Genomic DNA, 8,488 nt, shown 5'->3' on the forward strand with positions numbered 1-8,488 from the left:
AAATGAGGTAAAAAAAGAATATTACTTTCACATAGGAAAAGTAAAAAAGAAAGAAAAAAACATATGATTGTTGGTATTTTTGACTGTATAAAACAATGAACTAAACTCTTGTATTTATAGGAAAGATGGGAGAATAAAACAATAAAATGAACGTGTGAAACAGTAAAAAGTGGACATAAATTCAGTAAAAAGAACAGTTGATTTAAAAATAATATTTACTTTTATCAGAAATTTTTACTAAAACCGTAATGGTTAGAAACTATTGAATCTTTATGTTGTTTAAACATGTCGAATAAAATAGTGTAATTTTAAATGTAACAGACATGCTTGCTAACCTGAACTAAGCAAACAATATGATAATCATATATATGAATAAATGTGGAATATATTTCTTTTCAGTACTGGCATTAATCTTATCAACAAAACATCATTATCACATGAAATTTTGAAGATTTACAGAGCTATACTTGAATGGAAGGTTACAAATTACTCCTCTAATGGGGGTGGAAATATGAAGACAATATTAAGAAAAGAATTCAGGGTTGTCAAATGGAAAGTTTGGATCAAATTCCAGCTTATCAAGTGATGAGAAATCCAAGTCTTCAATGGGTGAATTAGTAACCGAAGTCGGGTCGGAGATTATATCTGTGAGATCAGATTCAAAGCTGCCCATACGGCATGATGACACCGAAAAATAGTTGGATTCGGATGTTTTCGGCGATATAAACGCTGGAGAAAGGATTCTCATGAACGTGTTTTCCATTATTGCATCGATCAACGAATAATTTTTAACTGCTTCCGGTTCACAAGGGAACGAAAATGAAGGGAAAACATCCTTCCTATTGTCCAAGCCCTCTGATTTCTCATCAAGCTGGTGTTTCCTTTTCCGAGAGTGATTCCCTTTCTCTCTAGACTCCACCCGCACCGGTATAAACGTACCGGCGAATTGAGAGACTTGATTACAAGTATGCCACCCTTTATATTTAACGTCAAAATTCGTAGAATCACTGTCTGATCTTTGAACTTACTTAATGGCTAAACAACCTTGTGAGTGACGATGAGTGCATCGATAATATCCCCTGGAACGTGCAAAATTGAATGTTACAAAACTAGGATGATTCTTGTACTTGATAAAGCTCCAACCAGATAAAAAAACAGGGTAATGTGTCTTTATCGATACTTTATGGTCATGTTTCAGTGTCATAAACTCAAGTGGGGAATAATTAAACTAGAGCCAGTGTTTTGCGTTTGTGGTCCTTTATGGCAACTCTAATCACATCAAAACTTGATCCTCTTTATGAAAAAGGATAAAAAAAAAACTTGTTTTTCTCACCTTGGGAAATTTGATCCAAGAATACTTTCTGCCCATATTTTCGCCAGCTGTATCCATCGTCAAAAGGATTGTCTAATGTCACCCCGGAGCAAACCCGAACTTGCTCGGTCACCCAAGACGATGTTTTCCTCTTTTTGAACACATCCCTTTTATCAGAGGTCTCGCTTCCGGAGCTGCTATGGTCGACGGAACGGCATGATTCGATCGCCGTAACCGCGGGCTTAGTTCCAACATCGAAACCGTTCCAATTCAGAATGAAAAGAGCTTTCTCGTAGGAACAAAGTATTTTCTGGAGCAAGAGTTGGCGTGTTTGGTGAGACGAAGTAGGATGGAGATGCTTCATGAGCTGATTAGTCACCTCTCTCCCCTCTTTTAGCTCATTCAAAAGAGTCCTTAGCTCCCAATCAATTGCAGCCAAAAGCAAACAACATAAAAAAGAAAGCTCAAAGTCCAAATGATGGTTAGGTACAAGAAGGGATGAAGATAGTGAGGCTATGCATGCAAGGGAGAGTTAAAAAAAGAGGGTTTTGTAAGACAAAAAAGAAGGGCAGGAAAGGAGGAGATTGGAAAGAAATGAGGTGGAAAGAGGTGGGAATTTGTAGTGTCACGCATAGGGGTGGAGTGTGGATAAAAAGGAGGCTGAGGTGCTGACCAATTTCAAGTGAACGTACAATATAAATTAGAGTGACAAAGTTTGGTTTTCTAGAGAAACTAAAAGAGAGTTGAAAGTCTGAAATATGAAAATGAATCTTCAAATTCTTCTGCTTCCGCGTTGTTGCTCATTAATTTCACTTATATTACTAGGGTGAATTACATGCTTAACCATACAAGTTTTAACATGTTTATTTTTTGATCATTCAATTATAATTTATTTTTCACTTTGTTAATTGAACTTTCAAATTATACTCGTTTAGTTCATTTGGATGTTAAGTCTTAACGCAAGTAATAAAAACCTGTGTTTCAGATTTTTATTTATTTATGAAAATAACCTAAAATTTTAATATTTTCTTTCATTATGAATGACATTTTTTGTGTCATCTTTGATCGTCATTTGTGACGTAATTGGTATCAAAATATTTTCATTTCTCTCCTATTTTTCTCTCATATTAGTGATCTTTGAAATTGAAAAAAAAAATCAAGTTTTTGACCTTATCTTATTCTAAACTCAATCTCCAATACTTGACTTCCTTGTTGATCTCTCTATTACTCAGATTTAAATGAAAATACTTTATGGTAACAAATTAATGGTAGCTGTGGAGGAAAGTTTCAAGGTTTTCTTTCATAAATTTACCAAAAATGTTAAAGAATTAACAATCGAATAGCCTAAACAAGCGAAATTTAATAGTTCAGTCATCAAATTATTTTTTATAATTGGTAACCAAAATATAAGCACATTGAAAGTTAGATGACTGAAGGTGTAATTTATCCAATACAAGGTAAATTTATGGCTACATGACGTTTAACCCCTCGATTACGTAGATGTTTGATGGATGGATCCGCCGATGTGAGGCTCATGCATAGTTTGGGATTCAATCTTGAATCCAAAACCACGGCAAAGAACACAAGATTGGTCCACGTCCTTCCAGATTTTAAAGGCATTTTTTACTTGCTTCATCATATTAAATACAAATTAGCGTTAGAAAAGATTTCGGTTTTGTTCCTTTGAATAAATTACATAAATATTAATTGTTATTCAAACAATTGTTTATTAAAAATAATTAAATTGAGCGAGTAAAAAGTTTTTCCCTAATTGTAATGAATAATCAATGTACATTGAATCAACCCACCTTAATGATAAAAAAAATATTATTCTCTCATTGTTCTGAGTTCCAGCAGTTATATTTATAGGACACGGTAGATTAAAAAAGTTTTAAAGAAATATTATTTTATAATTATTTTAAACTATTAAAAAAATAAGTTAACATAAACACAGGACTGATAATATATATATATATATATATATATATCTAAATTTAAATTAAAATAAATTTAATGAAATATACATCTAAACTAAAAATGGACAGATTTGTGTGGTAGAATTCATTTGTATAATATTGTATTTTTTTTAGTTTTATAGTGATTTTAGGTTGAACATGAATTGATGACTAATATTATTCATCTTTTATATAAAAATCTTCTTATTTTAATTTTTATCTCGGCTATCATTAACAAAAGAAAGGGGGTATAATTGGATTCTTTCTGTATATATATAATGTGAAAATTTTAAATTTATGTCTATTTAAATTTTAAATTTTAAAATCTAAAACCTTAAATTTAAATTATAAACTTAAACAATGAATTCTAGATTATAAAATATAAAATATTTAGTGTGATCCAAGCGAACTAGGTGATTAAGCAATTGTTATTATTCATTAAGGTCTTGAGTTTGAGCACTGCATATGTTAGAGGTATGAGCATGGACGGATGCAGAATTTTATGTTAGGGGACGAACTTAAACTTATAAAATTTTAGGAGGGTAGAAATACATTTTTAATAGGAAATAAATAAAAAAAATTAAAATATATGATAATTTTATATTTTTTAGGGGGCGACCTCCCTCACTTAGGTCTATCCATGTGTATAAGCCTTGTTGTCAAAATAACTTAGAGTCTTTGAAATGATACTCTTTATATCTATCCTAAAATTATAAAAAAAACATTTTAAACCCAAAATAAAACTCTTAAAACAAAATAGATAAATTTGTACAAACTAAAATATGTATCAAATAATTTTCCTTAGAAATACTTTTATAAATATTAATATATTAACTTAATATATTGAATTAATTTTAAATAAAGTAAAACTAATTCAAAGATCGAAAAGTTATATGGATAAAATTAAATTTTATTAGAAGTTGTTAGTTAATTATTTCTTGTTAGCTTATAACTAACATAGTTAGGAAGTTAGTTTGTTATGTAGACTGTATATATGTGTTAAGATAGCAATTTAATTATCTTAAGGAAAAAGAAATGGAAGGCACGAGGGAAAAGAGAGACGGTACCCTCTACCATTTTATTAATGAAACTGTAAAATCTTTGAGAAAGAGACCAACTATTTATATACAAGAGAGAGAGACTGCTGAGATTAGCTATAGAGTACTGTACCTAACAGATAGCCCTAACATACTTGAATTCAGCTCAGCAGCTAAACCAAAACAAACAGCAAATGTAAAATAATGAGATAAATGCGTGTAACAATAAATGCATGCGGTGAAAACAAATACTTAACAAACCCAAATACTAATATACTCCAACAATATGTATATTAGAAAATTCTATCACGTACATCGGATACCGCAACATATCGTTAAAGTAACGTATCGAAATATATCACAAATTAAATTGTATTTATTAAGTAAATATTAAAAAGGATAAATTACAATTTTGTACCTAAATAATCATTTTTTTTAATTTTAGTATTTAAATTTTAATTTTTTTAAATCATTGACGGTAATGCTTATGTGGCATGACATGTCAATTTTTTATTTTTAAGTACTACATTTTTAATTTGTTAGTATCTTTTAATTAATTTTGTTCAATCAATTAGGTGTAGGACAAAAAGATAGAAATCATTCTTGCTTCTAGGATGGATTGATCTTGAGTATCTTACATGATAAACAAATCACTCAATCATTAAGCTAAACTAATCATTTGAGTATATCAAAGTAAAATAAATTAGATTTGGGGTGCTCTAAAATCACAGCTCGGTAAATATCAAATATGGAAAACCCTTGAGAAACCTTTGCAATCCTCCGCCGCCTGTCTTTATTCCCCCGGCTCCTCCTCGATCGGCGGAAGCCTTGTTGGAAATCTTCATGGGATTGAAGTGTTGTCATCTTCATCTTTGGAGAGATCAGATTCCCTTCCCCGATGAGGATCAACGTGTTACTAAGAAAGTTCGTAATAAAGAGTTGAATGATGATCGAATTGAGGAAGATCATAATGGTATAGAGATGCAATCGAATGTGAATAGCAATGGAGAAGGAACTCGGCAACAGGAGAAGCAATCTTACGCCAGTGTAGTCACGAATCAATTGAAGCAGTCGATGATGTTGTTTCGCTTCAGGCTATGGATGAGGTGGTGGTTCTGGATGGTGAATGTGTCGGGAAACAATGGTATGTATCAGTGATTCAATTCGCGAATCAAGTTCATGATAGAATTGACTATAGCATGCGATGCTCGGTGATAGTCCAGCTCCTGGTACGTGCAATTGGTTTTAAGACGTTGTTGAATCGGATTGGTTTATAATGGCAACTTCAAGGACAATACCAAGTCATCTATTTAGAGAATGATTATTTTCTGGTGAAGTTTGAGAGTGAACAGGATATACTCATGTCTTGATGGAAGGGCCGTGGACGATTTCGGATGCTACTTACGGTTCAACAATGGAGTCGTACATTTTCCACATCAGAAAAACATCCATCGCAGGTAATCGTTGGGTTAGATTACAGGGCTTCCTTATAGATACTACTCAAAGGCAATCTTTCGCCGTATTGCTATGGTTATTGGTCAGGTGGTGAAGATAGATTATAGCACAAATTCGGGAGAGAGAGGTGTTTTGCTCGTTTGACGGTATTAGTGAACCTTAATAAACCATTAATTCCATGCCTAAGATTAACGGTTTGGCAAAAGATTGAGTACGAAGGACTACAACAAATATGTTTCCAATGTGGAATATGGGCATTCGAAGGAAGTTTGTGGCTCTATTGAAGCGAATACTAGTAAGGGATGAGTAGATAGTGGTTCAAGTTTTGATTTGGATAAAGAAGTAGGTGGCGAGGAGTCGGGTTTTGGACCTTGGATGATAGCTGAAATGCGTAGAAGGCGTACGAAGAAAAATCCTAATCGATATGAAAACAAGTAGTAATGATACAAGGGGCTATCGGTTTGCTATTTTAGGTGAGGAAAATAATGGCATCGATAAAGTTTCTACGGAAATTTCGAAGGTCACAGTGGATTGTAACAAACAACAATGAAGGTCCAGCCAACATCTCTCGGATAGATTCACGAGTAAAAGGAAAAAAATCCTCGTCTGACGAAAAAAACTAAGGATATTAGGACATTACAGTATGTGGATAAGGAATGCCAGAGTGGATTAATGGAGACTGGTGCGAGTAGGCTGGGATATCCAGGTCGATCCGAAAAAAGCTCAGGAATTTCAAACGTTACAACAGATAAATGTGATAGCCATTAAGGACGGGGTTATTCCTCAAGTGACGGAACATCACAATGCTAAAGCTACGGGTAACCATTCGGCGGTCACCATCTTAGAAGATAGTTGGCTTCATGTCGCAAGCAAAAACACTAGGAATAAAGGAAATAAACGTGAGTTGGGGGTAGTTCTAAATGACTGGAAGTGAAGAAGAAAAATAAAGATTTTAAACTCTCATCGACATGTTTTACAAATTGGTTACGGAACGCAAAATTCAACACACATCTTGAGAGTAGCATGATGCATGGAGAGGGCTCTTTTCCTTGCGTGAGAACGGAAGGCAAAGAAGGATCACTGCCTGTAATGGGAGCGTTGGAAACAATTACAGAAGAGGTTATAATACCGGATGGCGAGAACGCTAACCCGAATCTACCCCAGTAAGGGTGTGCTCTTGAATTTTATTTATTTAATGGTTAATATTATCTTTTGGAATTGTCAGGGCGCTGGTAGCCCAACTTTCAGACGTTATCTTCGAGACATTGTTGGGAAAATAGACCCAGAATTATTGCGTTACTAGAAACCCGAATTAGTGGTAATGCTGCCGAGGGGTTATTCGGACGTTCGGTTTTCAGAACTCGTTTAGAGTTGAAGCTCTTGGTTTTAGTGGTGGAATTTGGCTTCTTGGAAAGATGAGTTAAATGTTGAAATTTTATCTATTTCACCTCAGTTATTCAGTATTGTTGGTCGGATGCTGTAAATAGATGGTTATATTTTACTGTAGTTTATGCGAGCCTCAAGTGGAGAAACGCAAGTTAGTATGTAAGTATCTTATTAATATTGATCCAGGCGAGAAGAAGCTTGGATTTTGGGTGGTGATTTTAACTCCATCATTCGGCTCGATAAAAGGGATGGAGGTTCATGTCGTGGATCAAGAGTCAGTAAACTTATTTACAAAGTTTGTGTTTGAGTTGGGGTTATTCGAAGTGGGCTTTCGAGGGCTGAAGTTTCGTGGAGAAGAGGCAATCTTTGTAAACGTTTAGATCGATGCCTTATGAATAGTTGATGGGCGGATATTTCTCGGGTACTGTGTTGTTGCATTGATAGGGTGGGTTTGGATCATTGCCCTCTCTCCTTAAAGCACAGAAAACTACGAGAGTTCAGGGGAATCGACCTTTCCGGTTTATTGCTGCATGTAAAGACCATCCTCAGTTTAAGAGTTTCCTGTCGGAAGCTTGAAATAATGAATGGATGTTTTACACAACATTAATTCATTCCAAATCAAATCTAATGTTGGAATATAAAGGTATTTGGTCACATAGGGAGAAAAAAAGGGTTGTTGGTCGTTTACGAGGTATTGAAAGAGCGCTTATTCTTGCTATTCTCGAAGATTGGTAGACTGCAGTACATGTTGAAAAATGAACGTGAAAATGTACTACAACATGAGGAGAGTTTGTGGCTTCAAAAATCAAGAAACCAATGGATACTCCTTGGGGATAAAAATACAAAATACTTTCATGAGCAAGGTAGACGGAAATGTGTATCCGATTAAGGGTTGTTTTCCTGTAACCCCTGAGTCAGATTTGAGTGGGCTTACGAGACCTTTATTTGTGGAAGAAATTCGGGATGTGTTATTTAGCATGAGTCCACTAAAGGCACCCGGAGTGGATGGATTTCACGCTTTTTTCTACCAGAAAAATTGGACTACAATACAATATGGTGTATATCGATTGATTAAGACCATATTTGAAGGAGGTGATTTTGATAATGAACTCAACCGAACTCTCTTGGTGCTTATCCCAAAATCTAAATCACCGAAGTCGTTTAGTCACTTTGACCTATTAGTTTGTGCTCAGTGCTTTATAAGCTAGTTACTAAGATCATTGTGAATCGACTAAACCTTTCCTGAGTCATCTTGGAGACTCAAACAAGCTTTGTTCCTGATAGATCGATAACGGAAATATTATTGCACAAGAGGTAGTCCATTCCATGAGATTGAAGAGACG

At 34.3% G+C, this 8,488-nt stretch overlaps 1 pseudogene; it reads right to left on the bottom strand.

Annotated features, from left to right (window-relative positions):
- Positions 1–413: 413 nt before the first annotated feature.
- On the bottom strand, positions 414–1,848 carry LOC120125538 (annotated as a pseudogene).
- Between the last annotated feature and the right edge of the window lie 6,640 nt (positions 1,849–8,488).

Source organism: Hibiscus syriacus, unplaced genomic scaffold (assembly GCF_006381635.1).
Source record: "Hibiscus syriacus cultivar Baekdansim isolate YM2019G1 unplaced genomic scaffold, ASM638163v2 tig00001349_pilon, whole genome shotgun sequence".
NCBI classification, from domain to species: Eukaryota; Viridiplantae; Streptophyta; class Magnoliopsida; order Malvales; family Malvaceae; genus Hibiscus; species Hibiscus syriacus.